Below are 10,473 nucleotides of genomic sequence, written 5' to 3' on the forward strand. Positions count from 1 at the left end.
TATATTGTTTGGAGTATATTTGGTGGATTTTTGTTGGACTTGGTTATGTAGGAGATGTTGATCATTATTTATTTTGATCATGGGGTTTATTAGGATTTTCTCCCTTAAGCATAGCTTTTCTCTCACTTGTTCCCAAATGATTCCTACCCTTTACCCTAGCCTTACATTACAAGCTTTAAAAACCTTCCGACCTTTGTGCATAGAATTGTATGAATGTGAAAGTGTTGTTTATCAATGCAAGTTATGATTTGACATATTTCAAGTCGACTAGTAAGTTGAGTGTTCATTGTTTTATACACACGAGAGTGTGAGTTGGGAGGGCATTGTTCACATAAAGGGTTGGTTGGAGAGCGATCGAGTACATCTTTTACTCGCCACATAAATGAGAGTTGAGTGTGTGAGCACTAGTCTTGAATCCTATATGCTCTTGTGGTTTGCTCTATTTGACAATTGTTAGGGGAGATTGGTAGATAGATGGATTTGATTGGTTGATTTTAGAGCATGTTTATTTGATTTACCTTGGATCGTTTGTGTTTGATTTTTGCTTTTGGGGTGAAGCATATTTATTGATTCATTGATGAGATCTTTGCTTAGGGACAAGCAAAGGTTTGGCTTGGGGGAGTTTGATGTGTCTATTTTATATAGTATTTTACCCCTGTCCCTTGGTCATAATTAGTAGTGTTTTTGGCTCTTTAGAGCCACTTTTATTACTAATTGGTGTTTTCTAGTGTTTTCGTAGATTTGGTTGACTTTTGCAGGGAATTACACTTTTGGAGTATTTTCCCGATATATTTTGGAGCAATCACGAGCACTGGAGAAGCACGACCAGATTTTTATAGCCCAGGGTCGGTTAGAGTCATCGAACCGGTGATTAAGGGCTCGGTATAGGTGATACCAGGGCATTTGGACCGAGTATTCAAGACCGGAAGAGGAAACCCAGATTGGCCCGAAGAATTGGAGCCCAATCGTAGTCCAAATAGTGGCCCAGAAGAGCCGCTCGGCCAAAGAGGCTGGCGCCCAGAGGCGCGCCCGGCCGGGCGGGAGAAGCAAAGGTCGGCGCCCGGTGACGCGCCCGGCCGAGCGCGACATTGGTACTGACGAGTAAAAAGGCGCGCCCGATCGGGAGGTGCCTCACCCGATCGGGTGCGTCTAAATATTAGGAGTTAATTTCGTCGTTTAAGTTTGTTTTAGTTTAGGATTTGTACGGAGTATAAATACTCCTCCGTAATACGATTTTAATCTCTCTCTCTCTCTCTCTCTCTCTCTCTCTTTCTTTTACTCTCTTAATTGTTTTCTTAGATTTCTTTCTCTTAAACCTTTGTTCTTGATCTACTCTTAATTCCAGATTTATTTTGGTAACGATTTCTCTTCTATTAATCTTAGTTGTTTATTTTATTCCTTTAATCATGTCTTGCATTATTGCTTTGATTAGTTTAATTTCTATTATGTGTGAGTAGTTTTCTTTCTAGGGTTTATGGGGATCCATAGATAATATGAAGGGGTAATTTATTGTTGTTAATTGTCAATGCTAGAATAATTTCCTATTGATTGATTTAATGCTCTGTGACTAGATTAGGCCTGATCTTTTATGCATGAGTTTGACAATATTGATTCGAGATTCGACAGATGAGAATTGATGTTTAGGTCTAGTTTCAATAGGCAGGTCAATTTATAAATGGTTAGGTCGAGATTTGAAAGATGAGATTTAATACCGGTAAATTAATTGTGTGATTATAATACGTAGCGAAAGCCCTTTATAATCTGATTAATATATGCATTGATGAATGATTATTATATTCTACCCTGGAATATTATTTATTGGTGAACCTATGCCCTAGATCCTTTTATATATTATTTTCTCCTTATTCTTGATCTCTGTAGTTTAGTTCATTATTCAAATATAAATATTGGTTACCTCATAATCTAGATTATATTAGTTAATTAGGAATAGAAAGATCCGTTTCTCTGTGGATTTGACCCTACTTCCCTATCTACATTAGTTAGAGGATTTAGGAATTACTTTTGATTTGGGGATACGACTTTACCCTGTTAACAACCCGTAACTGGTTACGACCAAACCGTTTACAACCTGTAACCGGCTACGACCGAACCGTTTACAACCCGTAACCGATTATGACTAGTCAGTTTATAACCCATAAGGCTATAACCTATTATGACCAAATCGTTAACCCTATATAGATCCTTTTATGAGTAATGGCTTATTGGATAATAATAGTAATATATATTGTATTAAAAAAAAATCTGAAATTAATAGCTAACTTTAGATAATATTGTATTTTAAAAAAAAAAACCTCAAATCATGATACTTTGGTAAACAGACGACAACATGACTAATTCATAATTTATTAACTTGGTAAGAGTACAAACTTAATTGAGAGACTATCTAAAGTAAATTGAGAGACTAAGTAAAGTGTAACTAAAGTATCTTGAGGTGAAACAAAACTAGTAACATATTAATAAAATCACCTTCAAGAGTGTATATCAACCATAGAATTTATATGAAGTCCTGTGACAATAGTGTCCTGTTTATTAGGTAGTAGTAAGATCCACAAATCAGTAAACAATAAAACCAACCACTTAGGGTTCATTTGGCATTGCTGTGGTTTTCTGTTTTTTGGTTTTTTGTTTTCTAAAAGTATATAATATGTGTCCCATAATGAATCAAAAATTATATAAACTTATTAAAATTATGATAATTTTGAAAACTGACAATATAAAAGTGAAAACACCTTTTTCTTGTTTCCTGTTTTTGGTTTTTGATTTTCAAAAAAACAAGAATCTGAAAACCAAAACTGATGTCAAACAAGCCCTAAGCAAATTTACTTTAAAAAACTAAGAAGAAATTAAATAAAACAAAAATAATCCACAAGGCAGTCAAGCAGCAGCAGCAACCACACTCAATCACTAGAGGAACATCCACAAGGCAGTGGAGTAGCAGCAACCAAAAATAGCAGCAGAAACAGATGCATCAGGAACCTCAACCAAAAATCAAGTGCACATCAAGATCAACAGATGTATCAGTACGTGCCTTGCTCAATTGCAACTCTAACTCTTCCCTAGGAAGTTGTAATTTATAGAGTAAAAAACACGGTGTAAAACAAAGCAAACATCTCTTCCCCTAAAATTAAAGACGGAGTAACTAAAATAAAATGTGAATAAGAAATCATAAATATAACTAAAATAAGAAATCATAAAAATTCCATGGCAAAAAAAACAGAGCAAAAGCCAAAAATTAAAAAAAAAAAAAAAAAAAAAAAAAAAAAAAGAGCATAACCAGCAAGTAAGTGGCACCAAGTGGAAGAGACAACAAAAAACTAATTTGATGCTGCACTTTCAGTTTCAATTGACACTTCTTTACCAATTTCAAGAACATCTTCGTCAATATTGGTATCATAACCAAGAAACCAATTTTGAGTGGTTACCAACATCTCTACATTTTTGGGAAGAAGAGCACTCCTATACTTCGTCAAAACACGACCTCCCATGCTAAATGAAGATTCAGAAGCAACAGATGTTATAGGAATGGCCAAAACATCTTTAGCAACACGAGATAATGTAGGATACAACTCAACTTGTTCTTTCCAAAACTGGAGAATATCAAAATTTTCTCCCTTTGCTACTTTTTTTCGAGGTAGGGCCAAATAAGCATCAAGATCAACAGTTAGGCTCCCCATTGAATCATCATCATCATCGTTAGCACCACACTTCTAAAATAATGACAAAAAAATATTTTAATAAATTAATACAAGATAAGACAAGAAAAATCATTAATAAACTAATTAAAACAAATATTCACCTTATATGCGGCTGACAATGCAAGAAACCTATCGCCATCATCATCACCATTATCAAATTCATTAAATGGTGTAATGGATTTTTCCCTTGAACTAGAAGTAGGTTATTGAGCAGAATAGAAAGAATACATTTCAATAAGAGCATCCTTTACCCTTTTTACCTTTGCGTCAACGGCCTCTCCAACGTATAACAAGTTGCATAATTGCCTCACACGTTGAATCTTATAACGAGGGTCAAGAACAGCTGCAATTGAAAGAATTAAAGAATAATCCTCCCAATAATTCTCAAACTTCTCCAACATCATTGATGCCATAGGCGCAAGCTTAGGGTTTTTATGGGCTTCGGTGATATAATACTCAATAAGAAGCACATTCTCAAAATACAAATTAGAAGTAGGATATGGAGAACCAGAAAACATAGTGGTAATGTTACAAAATGGCAAGAGAAAATCGCAAACATTCTGAATAGTCTCCCACTCATCATCAGTGAGTTTATAATCAACCCCCAAAAACCTACTAATATATCTTTTGATTGCAGGCTTAGCTTGTAAAGCTTTTTGAAGCATCAAATATGTGGCATTCCAACGAGTGACAACATCAAGGCGCAATTTACCATTAAACACACATTCAACCTTATAAACAGCTAGCTCAAATTGAGTGAGCCTAGAATCAGAGCCATCAATATATTTCACCACTTCACGCAACTTATCAACACTTTCATCAACAAACTCTAAACCTTTTCTGACAATTAGATTCAAGACATGAGCACAACAGCGAACATGGAAAAATTTGCCTCCACAAGGAAGAGGAGAACAATTCATGACATCTTTCCTAAGAAAACCAACCATCACATCCATAGAACGGGCATTATCAACAGTCATACTGAAAACTTTATTTTGAAGGTTCCATTCAATCAATCAATCAATCAAAGCCTTAATCCCAAAAGTGGGGTCGGCTAACATGAACCAAATTTGATTATTCCGTGTAGTCATCAACATAAATCTTTCTCCTCCATCCCTTACGATCCAAAACTTCATCCTCACGTAAATCCATGCACTTCATATCCTTCCTCACTCCTTCCAACCAAGTCATCTTTGGTCTCCCTCTTCCTCGTTTAATCCCTCCATGGTCCCACTCTTCCACTCTTCGCACCGGTGCACCCTCGGGTCTCCGTCTTACATGTCCAAACCAACGCAGACGATTTTCCCTTAATTTATCTACAATGCCCGCCACACCTACTTTCTTGCGAATAACCTCATTTCTGATTCTATCTCTTAAAGTGTTTCCACACATCCACCTTAACATGCGCATTTCCGTAACCTCCATCTTTTTAATATGCTCTTTCTTAGAAGCCCAACATTCTGTACCATAGAGCAACACTGGTCTTATGGCAGTCCTGTAGAATTTTCCCTTCAACTTTAAGGGAATGCTGCGGTCGCATAGCACTCCCGTGGCCGCTCTCCATTTAAGCCACCCTGACTTAATCCTGTGGGTCACGTCTTGATCAATGTCACCATTCTTCTGGATGATCGACCCTAGGTACTTAAAACATTCACTCATGGTCAAATCCTTTCCATCCAAACTCACCACTTCATTGCTTGTCCCCCTCTGAGTGCCAAAACGACATACCAAATATTCAGTCTTACTCCGACTTAGCTTAAACCCTCTAGATTCCAACCTTTGCCTCCATTGCTCCAACTTGACATTAACCCCATCCAACTTGAAGGTTCCATTCTTTGATCAAATTAAAAACAAATCTTTCCACCTCTAAACCAGAATGGGGAAGTTGACAATATCTGAAATTCAATATTTGAGACTTTGAGACCCCAATCAATATCCACATAATGAGACGTCAAAGTAAGGTAGCCGCGATTAGTACAGGCAGTCCACAAATCACAAGTAAAACTAACCTTGCTACTAATTTTACCCAAAGTATCAAACAACAAAGCTTTGAATTTATCATGCTCAACAATACAATACTTAAGAACAGTGTTCCTACAAACATGTTTTACATTCTTATTCAAGTAAGAAATTGCTCCCCTGAAATATTTATGCTCAACCATTCGTAAAGGATATGAATGACAAATAACAGCTTTAGCTCACTTAGTCAACCAAATTTTTTGATCAAAAGGAGATTGATCACCGCAAGAGAACATTTCTTAAAATGATTTCTACATGTTGTAGTACCCATGCCAGATTCTGCTTTGATAAGTGCTCCACAATAGTTACACGTAGCATAAGTGGTAGTTGGTTTTTTCATTTGGTTTAGGTATTTTTACCATCAAGAATTTCACTCATAACAAAATGTTTCCAAATGTCTGCTCTTCGTTCGCGATATCCTTTAGACACTTGGCCACTACCTTTAGCAACTTGTAAATTTGGGGGAGTAACGGTAGCACATTGGTTCTCTACTGTTTGATTTTGAGACTCCATTGTTTCAAAATATAAGTCTCTTTCATCATCAAATTCATTTTGACCATCCATCACTTTAAAATCATTATACAGAAAAAGGACAAATATTAGTTATTTAATCCTCAAATTTTCATTTCTCCAAAGTATTTCAGGTGTTATAAAATTTACATTGAAGATTAAATTTCCACAAAAAAAATATAAAAAAAAAAAAAATCATAGCAATAAATAGTACGTAGTGTATAACAAAGATGAAGAGGTTCCACAAAATGGCTTCATGTTTCCAGCCACTCATCATTATATATTAATTATTTCAATTCATTGAAAACTATGTATTATCACTTTTATCAGTTTATCACATCATTTTTAATTTCTCCTTGGACATACTTTATATACCTACCTTTCACCTTTGTATTACTTCTAGATGATGCAACATATTATTTTTCTACCTATTCTATTTCTATCTATAGAATCAAATGCTCTCTAATTCACATCACCCAACATCCCAGCGAACACCCTCCCCCTCTCAACCTCCCACTCTCTTGTACACAACTACACACGCTGCCACCCCTCTGTTTTGAGAGCATACCGCACCACTTCTCCGGCAATTGGCTCTTTATTCACAATGACTAACCTTTTTTTTAGCAACCCAAATTTATCACCGAAAGCTATAAACATGTAATTAATTTATCACTTAAAGCTGTCACAAATTAAAACCTAAGAATTCATGTATACATCTAATACAATATGCACACCACCTGTTCAACATTATGTCTCAAAGACCCAAAATTTACTTTCACTACCAAATTTTGTGGGAATTACATAAAATTGTATTATATTCAAGAATTCACTTCTGGGTTTTATAGATTCAAGCAAAATTTAGAGTTGAAGTTCAATTATTACCTGCGTATTGGTGGGTAGCGGAGGCGTGTTCCTTGTGAGTTCTTGCTGATCGCCTGATTGGGTGGCGTATTGGTGATTGGGTTTTATAGAGTTGAAGTTTGCCGATTTTGATTAGGTAATTAGGTTTCATTATTGGTGATTTTGGGAAGGTTTTTTATTATTATTATTATTACAGGTATTTTGGGAAGATGAATAAGGCCATTGGATTAAAGATGGGTTTAATCAGCGGTTGTGAGGGTGTTTTGATGAGGGGTATGGATTCTAATCCGTGTTTTTATCGAGTGGCCAATGAGAATTATAACTCGATAGTTAATACTATTAAAGAGATTATAACTAACTAACTAACTATTACTAGCTTACTGTTATTAGTAACTTACTAACGTGCTAGTTAAAACAAAATATAAATTCAAGTTTACGACTAATTAAATTAAAGTATAAATTATAATTATTACTATAAGTATATAACGTGTTTAAAACCTGACCAATTGCAAGTTTACAACTCAATTCCTTCTAATTCATTACTCGATCAATGTAATTTGTTTGAAGTCTTTAAACCTTTATTAAATTTAGACATGTTTAATACATTTTAATATTTTATGACCCGATAAGTCCATTATCTATATGACCCGACTTGATTATGACTTGAGTCAATTGACTCGTTTCAACTCATTATTCGATTAACCCAACTTATTTATAACTCATATTAATTAACCGAGCATATTTATGACTGGAACCAAATTTCAACTTTTTCTAATTTTCGTTACCTATTCAACCTAATTTGTTTAACTCATAACTCAATTTTAATTTGATCTGATTTGAATTCATGTATGGGTCGTAACCTAAGGCATTTGATTTGAATTCGTGTATGAGTATAAATGTATGAGTCATAACTTGTTATACGTACAATATGACCTAATAAACCCTATTCTTTATAACCTGCTCAATTATATCCTAATTCACTTGATTTGTTTAACTCTCTATTCAATCAACCCAGTTTGTTTTGTGTCCCTTATTAATTAATTGTGACTCCGTGAGTTAGGATTTTACCCAATTCTTCATAACCTGCTCAATTACATCCTAACTCACTTGATTTGTTTAATTCACTATTCAATCAACCCAACTTGTTTTATGACCCTTATTAATTAATTGTGAATTTGTGAGTTAGGATTTAACCCAATTTGTTTTGAACCAAAACTCATTTTTAAATCGACTGAGTTCAACCGCAACCGATTATGACCCGAACCGATTATAATCCGATCCGATTAGGACCCGATCTGTTTTGACCAGAAAACCGTTCTAAACTGGAAAACCCCATTTTCAAACTGACCAAGTTAAACCCGAACCGATTGTGACCTCAACCAATTACAACCCGACCCGATTAGGACCCAATCTGTTTTGACCCGAAACCCGCTTAAAATCGAAAAAAATCCGTTTTCAAACTGTTGAGTTCAACCCGAACCAATTATGACCCAAACCGATTACAAACCGATCTGATTAGAACCGGACCCGAATAGAAACCGTAGTTAAAAAAACCCAAACCGAACTGACCCGATTTTATTTAAAACTGAACTGAACTGAACCGACCCGTTAATTCTTTAAACCCGTTATAAACCGACCCGTTACAAACCGAAAACTTATAAACCGAACCGTTAACCCGATTGACACCTTTACTAAGTTATTTAAGCCTTAAGAATTTCATTGTTTACGCTTACATATACACACTAATACACAACATACAGCTAAATCAAACCCATAGTTCATTTATTGAAAAAAAAAAATAACCAATCTAATTTTGTAGACCGAGATTGACACTTGATACTGTAAAATGAAATTCCCAAATCCCAAGCAATTCATTACTTCAACTATAATCATGTCAACTAATACTGTTAAGAGTGCTAAATTATCAGATTTATTACAACTTATACAAATGAATAATTGAATATCTCAATAAAAATTAAGAAAAATCTAAAAATAATTAAACAAAGGATGAACAAATTATATTTGATGAAGAAAGAGAATACCTGTGATGGTTGTGAATACTTGCGAAGTTGCGGAGAAATTTAACAGTCGTGGAGCCGGCACAGGGATAAGGCGATGACGAGATGAGTGAAGAAGATGTAATCCTGTACCTCTGTAAGAGAGGGGAAGGTCGGCTGTTTTGGTTGCTTGTTTTAGGGTTTTTTGGTTGTTTGAACTTCTAATAGAATCCAGTCTGATTAAGGTTTTTTGTTTACAATATATATTTATTTAAAAAAAAAAAAAAAAAAAAAAAACAGGTCTATGGGTCGGATCTAGGTCGGGTCTGGGTCTAGACTTAATGGACCCGAACCCAGACCCGACCCATAACACTTGGACCCAGATCTGACCCAGACCCATCGGGTCTAAAATTCAAGGACCTAAACCCTAAAATAAAAAGGTAGAATATAGCATTTGGAACGAATGTAACTTTATACATAATTTCAATTTGACTTGAACTATAAATGATTCAAAGTGGGGCATCATAGGTTGAGCAACCAACCATGTATATGCATGCATTTCTATTCAAAAAAGAAAGCTTTATCTAATATAATTTTTCATATATATCATATAAAATAGTTGGTGGATACAATTTTACTTTATATGAATTTCTCATGGTTTCAGAAATTTCAAAATGTTTAGAAGGATATGTCATGTTTCCATAGGATATAAGTACATACTAAATATACTTACACTAGTAGAAAAAACTATTTGTAACTAACAAAAACGGGGTATTTGTAACCAACATTGGCCGTTACAAATACTAGGGTTACAAATACTCCTATCATTTGTAACAGACATTGTCCGTTACAAATAGGTACCTATTTGTAACTAACATTTCAATTGTCAGTTACAAATGTATTTGTAACTAACAATTGAAATGTTAGTTACAAATAAGTAAATATTTGTAATGGACGATTGATATGTCACATACAAATACTCAATTTCAAAATTAAAAAAAAATACGTAGCAAATGCTAGGCTGAGATATTTAAATGTAACATAATAATACTTTTACTAGCATAGTGCCCGTGCGATGCACAATTTATAAATCAACTTATTATTTTTTGAATAAAGTATTATTAATCCCGTAGGGGAAAAAACTAACATAATTCAATTAGTAATAAAGGGTTCATTTTTACTAACAAATTAATTTTGTCATTTGGATTTATTTTATTTCCTTTTTTTTATATATAATGTTATTTGTTTATTTGAAAAATAAATGAATAATACTCACATAATTATAAGAGATATAAACTATAAACTACCTCCCATAGATATAAACTAAAATTTTCTTACCATAAGCAGCTATACAATCAAATATTTGTTTT

The 10,473-nt window shown here is 34.3% G+C and overlaps 1 long non-coding RNA gene across 1 annotated transcript; it reads right to left on the reverse strand.

The window, feature by feature from the left end:
* Positions 1-5,750: 5,750 nt before the first annotated feature.
* On the reverse strand, positions 5,751-9,323 carry LOC145635973 (uncharacterized). The gene is made up of 2 exons (XR_014113977.1): positions 9,149-9,323; positions 5,751-6,301 (listed from the first exon to the last, which is right to left on the reverse strand). It is a non-coding gene; the product is annotated as an uncharacterized LOC145635973 (long non-coding RNA).
* Between the last annotated feature and the right edge of the window lie 1,150 nt (positions 9,324-10,473).

The sequence above is a fragment of the Chenopodium album genome, chromosome 6 (genome assembly GCF_948465745.1).
Source record: "Chenopodium album chromosome 6, dcCheAlbu1.1, whole genome shotgun sequence".
Lineage (NCBI taxonomy): Eukaryota > Viridiplantae > Streptophyta > Magnoliopsida > Caryophyllales > Amaranthaceae > Chenopodium > Chenopodium album.